Raw genomic sequence first — 19,274 nt, forward strand, 5'->3', positions numbered from 1 at the left:
CTCCCCTGTGAATGTGCTTGTCAGTTGAATTTTCAGACCCAGCCAGGGACCTCAGGAGGGACACAAGACCCCTCTTCGTCCCCCGCAGGGAGGAGACCCCTGCACTGGAGCCTCAGCTGCCCTTTCGCTTCCGGTGGGGACTCAGTCTCCAGTTCAGCTCCTAACTCAGGCTTCCTCGCCGCCCACGTTTTTGCCAGCTTGGTCATTCATCCAGTCATTAGTGGTCGAATGGATAATGTAAATGCCGATTTCCAAGAGTTTATGGGAGATAATGTGTCAAACCTGACAGTTAGAAACACAGGCATGTGGATTCCACACGGCTTTCCCATCCGCTCCCCGCGCCACCGCCCCAGCCCTTGTGCGTTCCTAAAATAAAGCTGACTTTCTCGGTTGCATTGCTAAAAGAGGGGCACTGATTGAGACAACGAAACATTAGGGAACCAGAACATGACTTTGGACACAAATGAACTGAACTAGACAAAAAAGATAAAGAACAGAAATAAATGTAACTCTGTAGGGTGGAAGTTACAAGGTGGACAGGTTTACTCTCAGGTTCCTGTGAGATCGATCATATTTGCTCAGCAAATGAATAACGCAGGCAGCTGGAGGTGTAGTTTTTCATGGACAGACCGTAATTTTTTTTGAGTGCTTAGAAGCCGGAGACTTGCAGGGTGTCTGAGAATTCAGACTTGGCCGCAGACAGCACCCCTCTCCTCTGCTGGCCCATCGGGGAAGAAGGGACAACGGTAGTTTCTGCCTCTAGGGTGCTGGAAGGATAACCTGAGCTCACTGATGTGTGTGCCGCAGCCAATCTAGAATGAACGCAGACGGTGGTGATAGAATCAATGAAATACTGCAACTCTTGATGACCATTAAATCCGTGCAGACCTTTTATTGACAATGTTGTCCTTGCTCTAGTTTGCTTCAGTGTATGTGTAAAGATAATAAGACAATTATGCTATAAATTACACCATTAATTCATTTCAACTAGACTACTCTCAAATTAATACTAATTAGTGATATTTGTGTGTAATTTCAATAGAGGCCAACATGGTGATTTGCTTTGAAATACTGCTGGGAGGGAAACATCAGGTGTGTGTTTTGTTTTTCCAAGACTAACAATGGAAGAAGCTAATAGAAAGTGAAGGTCAAATAATGACATCAGCATTATTCCATCACGTTATGGGCCGCTCCTTAACAATGAAAATGTCATCTGTGATGCCAGGGAGAAGGAAGTCACTCAGCCTGAAGCACCAAATTAGGGCAGAGAAGAGAATGGGGCATGACGTTCATCGAGAAATAAAAATTAAAAAATCTTGACTCTCCAAAATGTTCAGTCACTTGAGTTTGTCTGAACAATTTAAGACACATCAATTATGTCTTGTAAATTGTTTAGGCAACAAAGCTCAATTTGGGAGGAGTAGGTAAGTTCGCTGCTTCTGTATTGCCAACATGGTTTATTATTTTCAAAATTCATCACCCCAATAAACGCAATACAAAGAAAAAAGTGTAAGTGTCCTATCCCTTCCAGCGGTAAAATGTCCTCAAAGGCTCCCCTAGTACAGAAATCAGAGTCTTCTGTAGAAACACGCATTCCCAGACGGCTCAGGGAATCAGCATTTCTAGTGAATGACTCCAGTGAGCAGACTGGGGCAACACTTCCCTGCAGTGCTTCTCAGCCCCGAGCTGGCACCAGAATCTTCTGGAAGGCATAAGAGGCGGCGGCAGCAGCAGCAGCAGCAATGACACATGCCCAGGCCCCATCCCAGACAAAGCAAATCAGCATCCCTGGAGCTGGCCTGGCCACTGAGTTGTTTCAGAGCTACCAGAGGATACCAACCTGTAGCCAGGGCTGAGAAACACTGTTCCCTGGCCTTGCCATTCAGTGCCACCGGCAGACCAGGACCAGCAGCTGGTTGGAAACGCAGGCCCCGCCCCAGCCCCTTGGGGGCAACCTACAGCTGACTGGCTCTTCCAGGACCTGTGTGCACACTGAAGGGTGGCAAGGCTGTTCTAGCGCCTCTCAACACAACACGACACAACACGTGTCCCTCCCCCCTCCCTCTTCCCACTGCACCACCCGCCACCGTAGCCGAACGTATTTTCAGAAGTCGTTTCCTTGTACACTGTCGGCCATGGAAAGCCAGCAGAAGAGGGACAGGGGGAAGCCAACCTGTCTGTTCCAAAATCATTTATTAAAGTATGTGAAGTGACGTACACTGCTTTGACCCAATCAAACGCCCCAGCAAGTTTTAATTGGCAGTTTCTGTTTTACGTCCCATAACCAAAGACATTAAGGATCACTAGCATTCACATCCGTGGATTCATTTAGACAGTTTTCTTTAATTAACGATGAAGACACTACAGTTCTAAGTACCAGACAGAATCAGGGGAGAAGAAAAACTGAAAAATAAGCATAACACTCTAAAGAAAACTTGGGAAAGTGAACCACTTCTAAATAAAAATATATACCCGGCCTGGTACCCATTACATATATACATAGTACATGGTATACACATATATACAGTAAATGTTTTGGTAGCAACACAGACCATGCATTGGTCCTTTTGTACACAGATGAAGTAGCACCTTGGGCAGCACCACCATCTTAGATGATAAACCAAACTGCACATACAATAAATGAAAAAATATATATGTATTTCATTGGGCCCACCCTGCAGCCAAGAGGTGTAAAGAGTTTTGTAAGAAAAATTGTTCCAGGAACTACATTCTTAATCCAATAGAAAAGTTTTTAAAAAAGAAAACCTCACCAGATGTCTCTAACAATACAGACAAGTCTCCCGGTTCACCGAACGTACCCCATCATGTGGCACACTGGTCAACGGTGGAGAGATGGACCACTGAGGCAAAGAGAGACTGAAATGCAGGGTGGATGGCAGAAGTGTGAAACACCAGACCACTTGATATAAACATCCCAAATGCCGCTGATCAACGAACGACGGAAGGGGGACAACTCTCCAGCTCAGTCATACATTTTCTAATCTTCTAAGCTAATAAGCTCCTTATGACTGAAGTGCTTTAGGAGTTGGGTACAACACCAGTACCCTTCTGCCTCCTCCTGGCCCTTGCTTGGTGTTCCAGTAACAAGGAGAGAGGGACACCCAGGACATGCCCTCTGAGCCACACATTCTCTGCCTACACTCAGGAGACCGATTGTGGAGCTATGGGAGGACCTCCAAGGTTTTTCTCTGCCTTGGCCTTGGGAATGACCACAGGCACCTGTGTTCAGCCCTTGATGTTCTACCGACTACGAGAAGGTCGTTTGTGCTCTTCCCAACTAAGGTCACAGACCAGAGGTCTCCGCCTTAGCTTTGGCCAGGTCACATGTCTTCATATCCCTCACAGTGCATGCTTCCTTCTCCCTCTGCAGCTTCTCAGCAGCCTACACGCACGCAGCCTCATCGCTAACATTCTTGTCATCCTAGGCACCCTTACCTCCCCTGTGAAGTCACTGCAAAGAAGCGATTTCATTTTTGGCTCCCATCCATCCTCCTTCACATGCCTTTCCAAAGGGTGCTGTCTCTCCCCAGTCAAGGTCTTCATTCCCACGGTGCCTGGGGTTCCAACACCGCCTCCTGTGATGGACTGACCCGCAGAGTGCTGCCAAAGCAGTCAGAGCCCACCACATCTCTCCCGCTTTGCATGGCTCCGTTTGTGTCGATGGACCGTGAGCTCCCTTGCCCCGTCTTTGAACCACCTCTGGTGAATAGAAGTAAAACTTTCAACCGCGTGGCGTGTTGACTTCAGGAACGAAACAGGGCTTCAGGATTGCCCGATTCAGTTTCTTCCAGTATAGCAAGGTCATTTCTTAACACCCTGTCTCAAATGTAAAAGACAGCTAGCTGGGAGACAATAGCCGGGGAAGGAAAGGTCAAAGATCTCTCCCTCTGGCTAGATGACTTTTTGTAAATCCATTTCTGCAGGTAACCTAGGTTGGGCAAGAGAGTCCCTGACCTTTGAAAGGTACCAAGAAATAGCCACCAGGGTAACATCAGTACTGATCTGTCACTGTTGACTTGGGCAGTTGATCATTAATGGATTCTCCTCACTTGTAGCTGCTTCTAGGGCCTTTTCCTTAAAACCATAACAAAGATACCATCAGAGTCATGAACTATAGTTGTTCTTTCCACTAAAGAAAAATTTTAAACTCGGCCTAAGTCTCTAAAAAAGAATGCTGGGAAAGGCTGGTCTCCTGAAGAAAAAGCCACTGACTTACAGGCTGACCAGAGCCTGTCAAGTCAAGTCTCCTCAACAGGAACTGAACACGAGGACTCAGCAGCTGACGCTGCTCAGGATCAGCCCTTCGTGGATCAGCTCTTTGCCCTAGACACCAGCAACCTCCAGTTTTAAATCAGGAGAGCTAGAAACCACCACCCAACCCAGCTCAGGGACCACTGGAAGCAGCTTAGGTAAGAATTTCTACCCTTATGCTATGTAGCTGAACAAAACATCAGAGAAATCAAAACCAAGAGATGGATTTTTCCAGTCTGTTCATTTCTGTTCTCAACCAATACACGCTGATCATTCCATACACAGAGGTATCTTGGTAAGAAGCATTCAGAGTTTAGATTCCTTGAGTAACAATAACCAGCTTTACAGGACACTAACTGGGGCTGAGTTTGTTCACGGATTTGTTTAGCTACTTAAGTCCTCGATGGGAGAGTGCAGGACAGCTTGCTCTTCCACACTACTAGCAAGAGTATGAGTCAGAATACTTGAAAAATGGCAGTTTGTTTGATCAACAAAGTGTTTTTCATAAACGGCTTTTAAAAATCCCTTTCAATCTGATTTTTTTCCCATTGGTAGTCTTCTCTTCTAATAGGAAATGATGTCCTTCAGCAAGTTCCTTGAAAACAATGGATTCTTATGACTATGGACCGAGTTATCTTAGAAACTGATGAGCATGCAGATGATTAGAATCTGCAACAATGAACATTACACAACAGCCTGGGAAGCACACGTCATCCAGTTGAATCAACAGGAACCCGGGCCTCAGCAGCGAGAGGGGTTGCCTGTCTCTGCTCCCTTTGAGCAGAGCAGGGGTTCCCCAGCCGGGACCCGGGGGGCAGCAGCCACTGCAATGCACCTCCAACCCTGGCCCCTTCCTTTAGCCTCATCTCTTCCCGGGAAGCACAACTCTGCAGAGACATGAAATGTTGCTCCTTCAATAGCAGTACTGGGAAGTTCTGATACAGAGTTGTCACAGGCTAGGAGGGAGCCTGACATTGGCGTTGATTCACTTAACTTATAGGAAGTCTCCTGGTAAAAAAGTTTTAAAAAACTCTGTGGGCAGTATTTTTGAGTACGTCCACTGCCACTTCTTTTTCACAAGGAAAAAATTCCAAGACGTGGGTACTTCCCAAGAGAAAATTAATATTTTCACTGCTGGCTAGATATTTCAGTAGCTGCTCATGGAGCCTGGAAGGGCTCGCTGTGCACTGAGTTTTACTAACTAATCACTAATAGGCTAGCACCCAAATGGGCCAAATGACATTCAGTTAGGGAATGGAATAGGGGAAGTTCTCAGAAAGCATGAGACAAGCTCTTAAAGAAATTGACATGTAGTCCTGGTCACGATTTAAAAACAAAAACAAACAAACAAAAAGCCCCACCACCTTCTGGGATTTTAATTCCTGGTGAGAAGCTAAAGACAAGCACCCGCCTTTCTCCCCATCTTTGTCAAGACGGCGCAGAGAACAAAACACCCTGGTGTGTGCACAGAAGGAAATGGGCCAATGCAGCGGGAGGCTGGCAGAAGTGGGGGGAGGGGCAAAGAAAGGACCAACAGTCTCTAGTTTATTATGAATAGAAAGAAATCTCCAGAATTTACAAACACCCACATTGTCCATTCCAAAGACAGCTTTTGATGTGACGCGACCTCCCATGTCTCCTTTGCTGTACAGTATGTACAATGGAAGACTCTTATTTCCTCTTCTTAGAACTTCGCTTCCATTCAGTGGCCCATCGTAAGCTGACACTTGAAAATACCTAGCAGACTGACTCTACCCTCCTTCAGTTTCATTAGCATGACCTATTGCCTTACAGGAAAAATACAAAATTAAGATCAATTCTTGTAAGGATCTCAGCTCAACATCAGGGCTATATTATATGAGACAGTATCAGCAGATATAACTATACAATTGAGAACCGTCTATGGCACTATGATTCTTATATTATTTTTCTGAATTACAATCTTAAAACAAGGGTTGTACCCCAGTCTACTCTCGTTAACCTTGTTTTAAGCATTTGCTCCACTCTTCACAACTGAACATTGCATACCTCAGTTCCACATCCAAAAAAAAAAAAAAAAGAAAAAAGATGTGCGCTGTAAGAAAAGTTACATTTTAATTAAAAAATGACACATATAAATCAAAACCTATGTTAAATATTTAATACTCTCTCCATCCAACGCAAACCATTTTGTGTGAAATAATTTACAACGAGGCTTCGTTGCGCACAGTTTCAGCAGCAGATGAAACGTATCTCGTAGACGCAAGGAGAGGAAACCCATTCTCTCGTGGTGTGGTGGTGGGCACTTCGGCTCCTGTGGCCGGCTAAGTCCCGACGGGTGAAAATGACGTTTATATGCAGACTCATTGTCCCGGTGTCACAGTGCTTTTTTTGCTTGGCACAATTAAGAACATGCAGTTCAGTCAATGGACTCCTGAGGGTTTGTGAAGTAAACAAACTGAAATGGGTGCATCGTACCATCTACTGAGGAGGGAGATGTGAGGTCCTGGTTGTGAATCATGAAAGAGTTCGAGTCTGGGTACCCATGAGTTAGAGGAGGATTCGCTGAGGTCATTTAGGTCTTCATTCTGGGAAAGAGAAAAAAGGAAGAACTCATCAACACAGTCATCTCAAAACCACCTCGTCAGGGTTTGGCTTTAAAAGGGGGACCTACCAGATAAACCGGAGTCATGGGCACACACAGTACTGTGTGCTAAAATAAAATCAACAGACTGTATTTGACTTCTTTTTTTTTCCCTTCAAAATGCAAGAGTCCAAAGCAATCACAAACTCAAAATAGTCAATATTAAGTCAGCAAACAAATCGATGTGATTTGGAGGTTTCAGGGCCTCAGCAACGCAAAAACACGCGGCGCTTTGATGTTCTTGTGACCCAGACAAAAATGGCCACTGCGGGTGCTGGGTGACACCGCGACAGACCAGGACACGCAGGCGTATAGTCAGGCTACACCGAATCTGCTTCTGGTTAAAAGTCACCTGCATATTTTAGAAGTTCCCGTTGCAAGGCTTAACATTACAAAACCTAAAATTGTTTTTTAATGTGCCATTGCTTGATGTGAAAACTTTAGGTTACAAAAGGAAGCCGAAGCAAAGCAGACCAAGTTAATCATTAAATTAATAATAAAAAAAAGGATTTCCATTTAGGTTTATTAGAAATAAGTTATTCTGGCGGAAGCACGTTTCTTTTATGCAGTTCAAAAAGGCAGCTCTCAGGGGGCATGACCCCTTCTAGGGGGACCCAACCCACCTCTTCAACCTCATGAAGCCTCTGTGGCTCTCAAGTATCAACATTAGAGTCTTTTAAAAACTTATTTATCTTTAGAGAGAGGGGAAGGGAAGGAGAAAGACAGGTAGAAAAATGTCGATGTAAGAGAGAAACATTGATCAGTTGCCTTTTATACACACCCTGACTGGGGATCGACCCCTCAACCCAGGCATGTGCCCTGGCTGGGAATCAAACCAGTGACCTTTTGCTTTGTGAGACGACACCCAACCAACTGAGCCACACCAGTCAGGGCAAGAGAGTCCTTCTGAGGTCTATTTTTTTCATCATTGAAAAGTTCTCTATACATATCCATATTTCTAGAGTGTCCTGAAGATAGCAGTTAGTCAATAGACCCACACTGAATTAGTCAAACGGCTGAATCAAACACAATGGAGAACACAAAGTCAAACTCTGCTGCAGGCCCTGCTCTGTAGAAAGTCTAGGAAGGAAGGAGAGTTCCTGCTCATGGACAGAATGCAGGTGGGAAGGGGTGAATTCCACGACAGAAGCACTGGAAGGAAGCTCTAGAGCAGGGTGTCAAACCCACTTTCACCGGGGGCCACATCAGCCTCGAGGTTGCCTTCCAAGGGCTGAATGTCATTTCAGGGCTGTATGGATGTAATGACTCCTCAACTAGGGTCAAGGGGCTCGGCACTGCCGCTGGGTAGAAACGAGGTGCCGGGCCGGATAGAACAGGTGGAGGGTCGGATTTGGCCTGCAGGCCTTGTGTCTGCCTCCTGTGCTCTAGATACACGAAGGAGGGAAAGGATAGTCCCAGCTAGGAACAGAAGGGAGCTACCTGGCTTGGTTTGGAAGAACAAACAGGTTGGGGGGTGGAAACAGGGCTGTGTTTACGCTGCTCCCGTGTTGCATGTCCAGAGCTTAGCACAGGGGCCAGCACATGGTGGGTACTCGCTAAGTGTGAGCTGAAGGAATGACCGGGACCAAGCACAGGCCCACGGACAGCACCTAATAAAACGAGGCCCTGGGTGACCAGAGTGCTGCCAGGGGGCGGGGCCAGGGACGAACGTGGCCTTGTGGGAGCACAGGGCAGCTGGAAAAAGGAGAGGGAGTCGAGTGTGCGGGTGCGGGCTGGGGCAGATGGTGAAGAGCCTGGACAGGTCAGGGCACCTGTAGAGGGACAACAAGGACATGCTTTGTGGGATAATCAGAGTGCTCAGTGATAACCCACGTCAGCTGCAAGGACAGTGGTGGATTCCAAAACTCACTCAGGGAAAATGTGGAACATTTTGACTTTTTTTTCCTTCTCTCTCTCCTCTTGAAGGAGGGTATGGCTGGCACGGTATTCGCTATTTACATAATGGCTCAGGGGAGACAAAATTTACCGAATGAGAACTCTAGTATTATGAGGAGATGTCTGATCATTTTAAAATATTAACTCTGTGCCTAAACAACGGGTAAACAAACAGCCTCTTTATTTCCTTATACATAAAGATTTGACATGGAGACAACACATAAAAACACAAGAGCATCCCAGGCGTTTCCCTTCATGGCCAGAGAGACGAAAGTGGCATTGCATGGTTCCTACAAAGGATAGGCTAGCCCATCCTCTCAACCTCTCCACCCCCCCCAACAGTCTGCAGATCTCTTAGTTGGTGTCAAGTTTCTCCTGAATTCATATTGCAATCTGTCCGAACGTTCCTACCAGGCTGTGCAGATACAGCTTAACCAGCACAGATCCCTGGCTCTGGGCCTCAAATGAGATGGGAAGGCCACACTCGATTCAAGGGCAGAGACCCACCAACTGCTGAATGTGAAATGAAGGCCAAATGTTACTTTACATTGGGCTCTCCTCCCCAAGGGCCGAGTGACAAACTGCATCCAGTTGTGGCATCGCATGTGACAACCGGCAGGGATGCAGGTGGGAGGAGTCTGGGAGCCCCCTGGCAAGGGAGAAATCTACAGCTCCACCAGATGTGGAAATCTGCCACTTTGGGGCACTTGCAAGTTGCCCCCTGAACTTTCCCACAGGCATGTATGTTTCAAAAGGGAGGAATAAAAGGCTCTATCAATTCCACCGATCAACACATGTCTCAGCCACTAAGGGTACCTTATTGATGCCGTCAACTTAGGAGTCCACGCAAAACTGACAGCACCCGGGTGGTGACCCTGACGGGAAGGGAATGGGAATGGAGAGCAAGAAAAACAGGCAATAGAGGTCCAACAAAAGCTACAAGGAACACCTGATGTTCCCATCTGTGTATCTTTGTACAGGGGGTGCATGTGTGCGTGCATGTGTATAAACACACATGAAGTTTCACTACAGGGTAATGACACGGATTTTTAACGGACACCCCTCAGTGAGAACTGTCCTTCCCTCCAGCCACCTTGGTGTGGTGCTTATTCCAATCATGCGGCCACCGTTCGGGGCATTTTTGGAATGCCTCCTCAGGTCCCCATTTCTTTGTTGTGACTGCCTGCTCAGCCTTGGGTGCCTGCTTTTGAATGGTCACTATAGCAGCCAGTCTTGGCCCTCGGAGGGCCCATTTGATCTCTGGAGACAGCCAAAAAGCTCTGAGAGCCAAATATGGTGAATAAAAGGGCTGATTAAGCTGGGTAATGGTTCCCAGAGAGTTATTATCTGGAGCCAAAAGACTCCAAGACTAAAGTTCCCAAACAGAGCTGTTCACAATTGCTCTGATGAGTTTTACTGGAAAGGGACTCTCACACCATTACGGACAAACCTTAGCATGTGCTTCATGACTTCAATTCATCTGCCAATACCCTCACTTCTATACGCATGCAATCAAGAGGGGCTGAGCTTGAACAAAGAACTCACTGGAACAGAAGCAGAGATGCAGATTGTACATTTTTGTAATTTAGGTATTTGTGGGTTTTTTAAAAAGCAATACTCATACTAGGCTCCTGCAGTCATTTAATGCAACAAACGTGTTGAGTGACAAATAAAAATGCAGTGATAAAGATTATGCGATGCACTAACAAAGAAGATGAGGGTTTACAAGTTCAACGTCCTTTATATACACAACTGCAACAGACTCCCATCAACCACACCAGGTGACGATCGCTACACTGTTTTACAAATACAAAAACTCATTTGTAACACACATAACTTGGACACACAAAAAAAACCCCAAACGTTTCCTTGGAGAAGAGCTGTACAAATATCAAATGGCGACAACGCTCCTGTGATACATTCTCTCTGGTTACATCACTGGGGAATAACTTGGGAACTCAGAAATATGATGCACCTGTCACGAGATTTGGCCACAGGAAATTACATTTTGACAAAATTTTATCACCACATCAGCATCTACTGTATCCTTCTGTGTGTCTCCTCGTAAGATAAAACCCACCCAATCCCATTGCCAGTAATGAAAAATGTAATTTTTAAAGCATTATCAAATAAGTCAACACTTGAGCAATGCTCCTTGACACCTATGGCTTATTGCCTTATTGCATCCGGCAGGAATTTACATCTCCTGGAGTCGACCCACTTAAACCAGGCGGGCTAAAGCTGAAAAACAAACAAAGCTTTGGCTGCCTTTCACACTGTCAGCCTCCTGATTAGTCTTCCCTGTGAAAGCAGCTGAAAAGAGCACCAGGTCACAATACACGGACCATAGCAGGGTCGCACCCGCCCAGCAATGCGCTCTTAATCACGGCCATTGGTTAAAAGTTTCTCTCTTGTGTTTAAATGCCTTGGAACTTCCTGCCAATTTGTTGGGTCAAGTGAACATAATTATAAATACTTGGTTAGAGCCTTACCAGCAGTCTGTGCTTTTACTAAGAAACAGCAGTGGAATATTGTTAAGTTGCTTGGCTATGGTCGTATAACTAACATGGGGCCAGAAGGGAAGTCTTCCTCATCCAACGATGCAGGAAAAAAGAAAAGAAAGACTACAGTAATGACTTCTTCAATGGAGATCATTGTTTGAAACCTCATATTGTTGATTCAACTAGAAAAATTCATATAAATAAATTCCTCCACTTAAAGAAATGTGTCAAAACAGCATATTTTTTCTTTCTCTTAATATAAACAGCCGTGCCCTAAAAAACATTCTTGAGTATCACACAGAAAAATTCTTGCATATACATTATGGAATAATAATAAATGTTTAAACAGGAGAGGAGAATAATATTTTGATCATGTTTAGAGCTTTTCCCATTCTTAAAAAAAAATCTGTGATGAAAAAATATATGAACCGTTCACCAAGTTTTTAAGCCTTCTACGTATTCTATCCCTTTCCCACACTCCCTGTTCATGGTGCAGGGGCAGAAGCATCGTGGTGCAAGAATAGAAAAAGCCTCTGGCTTCCCGGCTTTCCTTTCCAAAAGCTGAAATCCTTAAAGGAGTGGAACAGGCCATGTACTGGAAGGAACCAGGAGGGAAAAAAGGTGGAAAGGACGTAAAAGCAGACATCGGCGGGCAGTTGGCACTGCCTTTGCCGAATGCCGAGCACCGCACCTTGGACATACCCCTCTCCACGGCCGGTCTTCCCGGGCCTGCTGATGTCTTATTTCACACCATTATATCCAACTTCGTACCACTGCACGACCCCAGTTCGTTTCTTCTGCTGCCTCCCTGATGTTCCTGCAGCTCATTCACAGAGCCACCAATTCAGAGCTGATCAAGTCTTTTGGATGGCTTACGCAGTAACAAAACACCTTATTAAACACTGCAAAAGTACCGTTTTTAAGCATACCTGAAATCTCGCAAATGGGCCGAATGTTGGGGTTTTTCTTAAATCATCGGTGTCATATATAGTTGTAGTTCTGGTAGTGCGTGGGTGTCCCTCGTTTTAACATTCACAGCCACGCCATCTCAGGTGGGTACATGAGGACAGTGGCCCGTGTGACGGACTGTGAAACCCCACGTGAAAGGGGTTCCCAGCACTTTGGGAGGAAGCAGCACAACCAGCCCGGCTCTGTCAGACATGGGAGTCAACCAAGGGCAAAGGAAAGAAAAGCTCAACCCACGGAGCTCCAGGTTGGGACCTGGGAGAACCTCTGCTTTGCACGAGGTACAGCTGGGCAGGGCGGGCACGCTGGGACTCTGGGAAAGGGCAGACCTAAGTGCAAGGAGGCATTCTGCTTGGAAGCCTGAGGACCACAGCCTCCACATACACGCACTCATATGCCTCCCAAGTAAGGATTCAACTCAAGAACTAAAGTTCGAGGTAACACCAAGACGTTGGCTACTTTATGTTGAAAGGTGAAAGCCATTTTCGCTAAGGGAAGGAAACGAACGTGGTTTAAAACGGGCCAGAAGTGAGCTGGAAAGGCTCGGTTTCATGGTCGTAAATGGCAAAGGGTAACAGGCCAGCCAAGCCAGCAGGGCTGCTTAAATAGCACTTTTGCCTGGTGCCAGTCACATGGGAGAGGGGTGGCGCAAATAGCAAGGTTGCTGGCCGGCCCTTCCCGTGCGCAGCGTTGCCAGGGAAGAAAATTCAGGCAGCGCTGCCAACATGTGAGAGGCCAGCTCGCTCCAGTTCCCCCTTTGTCCCAGTGAAAGACCTTCTGGCAGGGCGGGTGACTTCAGGAGACCACCAGGGAAGAAAGGCACACGTATTACGAAAAGGGAAAAGGAGAGGGCGTGGCTGAGGAGAGACCATCCACCACCTCAAGGCCGTGGGCTCCCGCTGCCGTCCTGCACTGGGGGCAATGCGGTGAGCCTGTGCATTTCTCCCTCCCCAGCAGCCACGGCTGGAGGAGGGTCTGGAGACTTTTCCAGAGCATGAGGGACTTACGGGGAAGACAGATTAAAACAGCAACCACAGCATATGGTTCTCAACAACTGAATGTATACTGTCAATGATATATTAAGAAAAATCGGAACAAACATCCAGAAATCTTTGGAGCCAAAGGATATTCACTTTAGTGATTTCCTACTCTTTTTCCTAACAGGGAGCATGCTGGTAAAATGAAAGATCGTGAAAAGGTAAAGCAAATGGGCGTCGATACCTATAGTAGCCCCTCCCAAAGGATATCAAACTGTCTCAAATCACTCTTCTACCAAAATCATCATAAATCCCTGTATATACAAGAGTCAATGTAAAGGAGGTGGGAAAAACAAGCCCCCCACAGTTCAAGTACCACATGTGCTGTGGGCCAGGAAGCTTTAATTTTCACAGAGCTCAACCCAAATAAACCTGGGACTCAAAAGACACGGAGGTAATATGATACCGTCTTCCCTACCTGCGTAAGAAAGTCATAAAAGTCCGTCTGTCTTCGGTTTTCACGGGAGCTGTTTTTGCGGTCTCCTCCCTCAGAGGGACCACAGTCCACTTCAGAAGGTTTATATTGTGATTTCATATCAGCCTTTTTTTTTTTTGGTGATGTTCAGGAACACAGGATATAGGCTTTATCGGCCTGGACTTTGACACAAACCAGTAGGGTGAAATGAAAATCACAACTTCAGTTTACAACGTGATGTAAAAGGTGGTAAGAGCTGTTTGCGATACCGGTTCTGCAATTAGGCAAAAGGAAACCAAGCAGACCAAGTCCCATTGCCTTTACCTTTTCTGTTCAACCCTAAATAAAGTTTGTATTCTCTGCTCTCTCCCTGGAATCGTGGCACAAATCACTGCACGAAAGCAAGTGCCTGACTTTACGTTTGAGCCAGGGTCTCGTTCCCCAATTGTTTCTTATCAGCCATCACCAACTTTTCCTAGATCGCCCGGGAACCAGAGGAGAGAGAACAGCGTTGGCACTGAGGCCCTGCGTCTTGCAGCGGGCTGAGGTAAGGGTCATTAACATCGCTGACATCACTTTTGGCAGCTGGAGAAAAGGGAAAACCTATGTTTAATCTATTTCCTACTCACCACAAGTTTTAGCTGGAGTCCCCGATAATATGGGTTGTGGTTGACTTTATGGAAGAATTGGGTAATGCAAGAAAAATGTACTGAACTGAACAAGCATCTTTACAAGGAGCCACGAGGTACCTCGGCTGTGTGGCCCCGACCACCTTCCTGTAGGTTCTCTGGTGGTTAAACTGGTCCAACGGAGGACAGAACCAGTCCCAACCGTCCCTGGGAAGCCCCAGCTCAGCAGAAGACTTTCCCTACTACGCACACCTAGTGAACGTCCCCTGCAAACCAGGATCAGGGATCACACACAAAAAGGTGTTCACCTGTGTCTGCCTTGTTGCTCAGAGAATCAAGCCCAAGAGGAAAATGTGGGGAAGAATTCAATCCAGGATTCTTTGAAGTTAAGGGAGCTGTTCTTTCTTTTGTTTTTTTTTTTTTTTAAATGGTCTAAATAATAAAAGAACACTCCCCGAAACCAACTGAAACTGGTCATAAATGTATAAGTATAGGGCGGCATATTTCAAATGCATTCAACCCACAGTTCTCTTTTGTTCTACCTTAAGAATTCTTGTTGAAGAAATGCAAGTCATAAAGACTTCTGGATTGTTTGTTGGAGGGGGTGGGTTGGGGTGGGAGTATAAGACAGAAAAGTGTACTTGAACAATACTTAAATAAATTAAAAAAAAAAAGACTCCTGGGCCTTGAGAGCACTTCTTAAACAAAAGTCCAGTGTTCAGGGGGATGGGAATCTGGACCATCCATCACAGATTACAGAAGGCCACAGGTGAGACCTCCATTGAACTGGGTTACATTAAAGCTAAGCTGTAACGCTGCTTGCAATAAAGTAATGAAAGAAATGTGTGCTTCCCTGGCATCGCCGCACCCTGAGTGGCACGTGAGTAATGCGTATGCAATTCTGAATTTGAAAATGTAACACAGAAAGACAGCTTATTTTGAGAATGAAGACGAAGCTACTACATGGCTATTACGGTTTTTAAAAACTGACCAATTTTGACTCAAAACTTATGTCCAAGTGAAAATTTAAAAGGAGGCTAAGAACTTAGATGATCTCTTCGTTCATCGTTCTTTTCTCTGTGACTTTGGGCAAGGGACTAACACTCATAAATCGCCACATTTTCATCTGTAACATGGGGTAAACAGGGTTGTCGCTGATAATACCTGAAAAGTTCTTATCATTGTTTTGTAACTCCTCTTCCTGAGAAGGAGAAGTCCTCAGATCTCATAACTTCCCTGGATACTGAATACCTACCAACCTAAAACGCCCTGATGGAACTAGGAAGCAAGAATGATGCCAGAGACCAGGTCCAGCAAAGGAGTAAAGCTGAAGCCCGGACAGGCATGTGTCTGGGGAAGTGAGACAAAATCGTTTCAGAGAGAAGGTAGGTATGAAGAAAAGGCCAGAACAAAAAGTTGTGCTGGTAAAGGTAAAAATAGAACCCTGTGATATGATTTTAGAAAAAGACCCACCCACCTGCAAGAAGACCAGCATGGATTAAATATTAGGATGGATAGCATGAGCGTATCTTTGAGCAGCTCTTAAAATATTGTCATCTACAGGGTCATCGTGGACAGGCCACGTTGATGGCTCTCCCAGAAGAAATCAGATGCCTGACGCCCAGCTACCCACCCTTTCCAGGCAGCTAACAAAAGACTTACGATGCCGCATGAAAGAATTTACAAAGAATTCTCCTGGTGAGGCTTAAAAGGATGTTCGGTGAAATTCCTGTGCCCTGTTTTCAGTCCTAAAGCATGTTTCTAATTGATGGGGGAGGAACTGGGTGGCTTTTGTTTTCGAATTCTTTTCCCAGTCTCTCATCCGAAGAAACCGAGCAGCAGTGTGACACCGCCAGTGAACGCTGCCTCAGTAACTCGACGACAAACCGAAATTGCCGCCAGATGCTCACGTTTAATCGTTGGCAGCTGGACGAGGAGGGAAGAGATGGCGAAGATAATCTGAAATAATCGACAACGTGTACACTGCCTGCGTCTCTAAGGTATTTGAGGCAGACAATGGGGCAGGTTTCTAACTAACTGCAAACGCTTCTTTATTGTCTCAAATAAGAAGTCAAAATTCTTCCAGTTGTCTAAGGAGGGGGTTAACCCTTCACCCACGAACCCCCGCGCTCCTGGTCCTTCGCTTTCATCTCTCAGGTCTCACTTTCACTTTGCTCCTGTTCCTCTCTCTTTTCTCCATTACCTGATATCTCAGCCCTCTCCTTTTTAATTTGGGAAGTGACGTTTTCTGGAAAGTTCCCCAACTGACTGATTGCAGTGTGCTGAATTAGGATGCATCACGTTACTGGGGTGCAGAGCTGGTCACCTGGCTCAACCAGAAGTGTCCTGAGGACAGTTGTCCCAAACGCTTAATCAAGAGGTGGTGACAACCCTTGACTAGGCGATCCTTCCTGGGAATACTCACCAGTCACCCTGAGGGGCCTGTGAAGGTGACCCCCGGGCCCACTGCAGTGCCACGCAGGAGCCACCTGGACCTCAGCTGAAACGTGCTCGCTCAGCCTCTGAGCATTTCGCTCACTCTCTAGAGCAGGAGGTTCTTAGTGTGCATGGGAAGCAAAAATGTCTCCCGTCAAGGCGATGCCTGGAAACACTTCTGGGCATTGCAGCTGGGGCTGGCTGGTGGGGAGGGTGAGGGAGGTGCTATTGGCACCACCAGGGTACCACTGCATCCTACAGCACACACAAAGGCCACCTGCAAAAGGACCCACCTGGCCCAGATGTCCATGCCGCTGAGGCTGAGAAACCATACTCCCCAGCTATTGCCTTTAGCTGAGGAAATATAAGAAGCCACCAAACACGCTTGTCCACTGTTTCTAGGGTCCACGCCAGTTTCAGGGAAGGATGTGAAGGAAGAGAAACTCCTGTTCTGAGCCCTCCCTGGATTTCTGACCCACCGTCACCCATGGCTTCAGACTCCCTACAGGTGCCTCCCCTGGCTCACAGCCGTTCCCAATGTATCACTCGTGGAATCTTCCCTCTGCTAGTTAATGTGGCAAACCAGTCCTGGCCCATGTTTCCCTATGTCCCTCCTCCAGAGGAAAGCAGGAACCTTCCCGAAGGAACCTTCAGGACGCAATGCAAAAGCGATGACTAGAGACGGGGGGGAACCGGGCACCAGCTGGAGGAAGAGCAGCTGGGTGAGATGCTGCTCTACCTGCTGTGACCGTGGGAAAGACACCAGCCCCGCAGGGAGATACACGTTATCGCTCCACCTGAGGTGTGTGCTTTGTCCACCTTAGCCAGGAGTTTCTCTACGGTCTTGGACAAGTCATTCGATCTCATCTGCCTCTGCAATTGAATAAAATGGAGAAAATAGCAGCTAGTCTTCGAGATCATTTGCAAGAAACTCAGTGAGACAAGAGAAGGACATTGTGAATAAAAGACATTTGACTTAGGTTACTAGTGACTATTTGTCACACTTGGTGCCCTCAAATCTCTTAGAGAAAAAAAAAACCGAAGGAGTCGGTCCCCTCTGTTGCAATAGTCAAATCTTAACAATTAGTCCACTACCATGCTCTCCAAGGGATTACTTCTAAGTCAGAACACTGTTTCCTAGGGGTTTTTCTTTTTTCATTTTGTTTTTACTTTATGAAATAAAGAGCCACCTTGGAAGATAATTTACTGCAAAAAAAAAGTCAAAGGCTGAGACAGAAATTCCAGTTGCTGTTTCTAAAGTATGAGATGTCTTCCCAGGAAGATACTTTTTAGTCTCTTCTCCCTAAATTTAAACGTGAATTCAAATACCAGGGTTGGAAGGGAAGGGGAAGGGTACATACTACCATCTCAATAAGAGCACACATGGTTCTAAATTCCGAAAATCAGACAATGAACAGAAAATCAATTGATTTCCAGGTGGTTCAATTCGGAGTTTTTCAGATTGAACCATAAGGCAGTGGCAATAAGAACGGATCCGCTTTAAATACAGCCACAGAAGCTGTTGTGGCCCCAAACTACACAAAGAAAACAACAGCTCCTATTCATTCTACACCACAGCCCGAGATGTTGACCAAATGCCTCCAAAATAAAACCTAACCACACAATTTCGACATTACTATCAAACAGTGACAGGCTATAATTAACACTTAATTAACAACCCTATGATGAACTTTGCTTAATTATGCCCCAAAATTGCCTTAAAATTTTCCCGTAAAACCATGTCACAAATGGGCAATGGCCTGCGTGGCTGTTCATTCAGTTTCTCTGCTCTCTCCTGCCAAAAACACTGTAAGGAAGAGCATGACTACAGAAATGTCTGTGTCAAGTCTTAGTTCAGAGACACTCCTCTGTCTTCCTGTCCCCTGCTCTTAGCTGTCCTCACCCCCATACCAGCAGCAGTACCCACTGGGGCCCACCAACACAGCCACTGAATCTCCACACATCACTTAACTTCCAGTAGAAACAAAGGCCTTCCCAGAGTCTTGCAAACAGTCTTGCAAATAGAGCTGCAAGGACTGAGAGCAACCAGATCCCTGCTCATTTCTCATTCTAATGCAGAGCAACAGAAAGTCAACAGGGAGGTGCCTTGAGAACCATTTGACAGAAGTAAATAAGGAAAGACCCTTCACCATGGTGGCCTGTCCTCCACTGGCTATTTAGTGGTTTACTGGCATTTCTTCCAGGGATAGATCCAAGAACTCAACCAAAATTCAACACAGCGAGTTTTTTCCACCTGAGAGTTCTATAAAAGTGGTAAGTAGGACGGTGCAATAACTAACCAAAGCATGCACCTGGATGACAATTATTCCAATTTTTGTTTTAGATGCTCCATTTCTATTTCTATAGGTGACTTCCACTATATGACCAAGTCACATGTGAAGGGTTCATGGGTTCCTATGAACAGAGCAATCAAAGCAGTTCCAGGCCTGGTGTTAGGAGAACTTCCGTGACTGTGTGATTATTGTTTAGGCTTAGAAG

At 46.0% G+C, this 19,274-nt stretch overlaps 1 protein-coding gene across 1 annotated transcript in view; it reads right to left on the reverse strand.

Moving 5' to 3' along the window:
- Window positions 1–2,323: 2,323 nt before the first annotated feature.
- Window positions 2,324–19,274, reverse strand: part of IRS1 (insulin receptor substrate 1) — a 57,727-nt gene continuing 40,776 nt past the window's right edge. The window contains exon 2 of the mRNA XM_037029276.1: window positions 2,324–6,839. The gene's annotated coding sequence lies outside the window, so the exon portion shown is untranslated. The remainder of the gene's footprint in view (window positions 6,840–19,274) is intronic.

Source organism: Sturnira hondurensis, unplaced genomic scaffold (assembly GCF_014824575.4).
Source record: "Sturnira hondurensis isolate 20B ecotype Veracruz unplaced genomic scaffold, ASM1482457v3 Scaffold0020237, whole genome shotgun sequence".
Classification (NCBI taxonomy): domain Eukaryota; kingdom Metazoa; phylum Chordata; class Mammalia; order Chiroptera; family Phyllostomidae; genus Sturnira; species Sturnira hondurensis.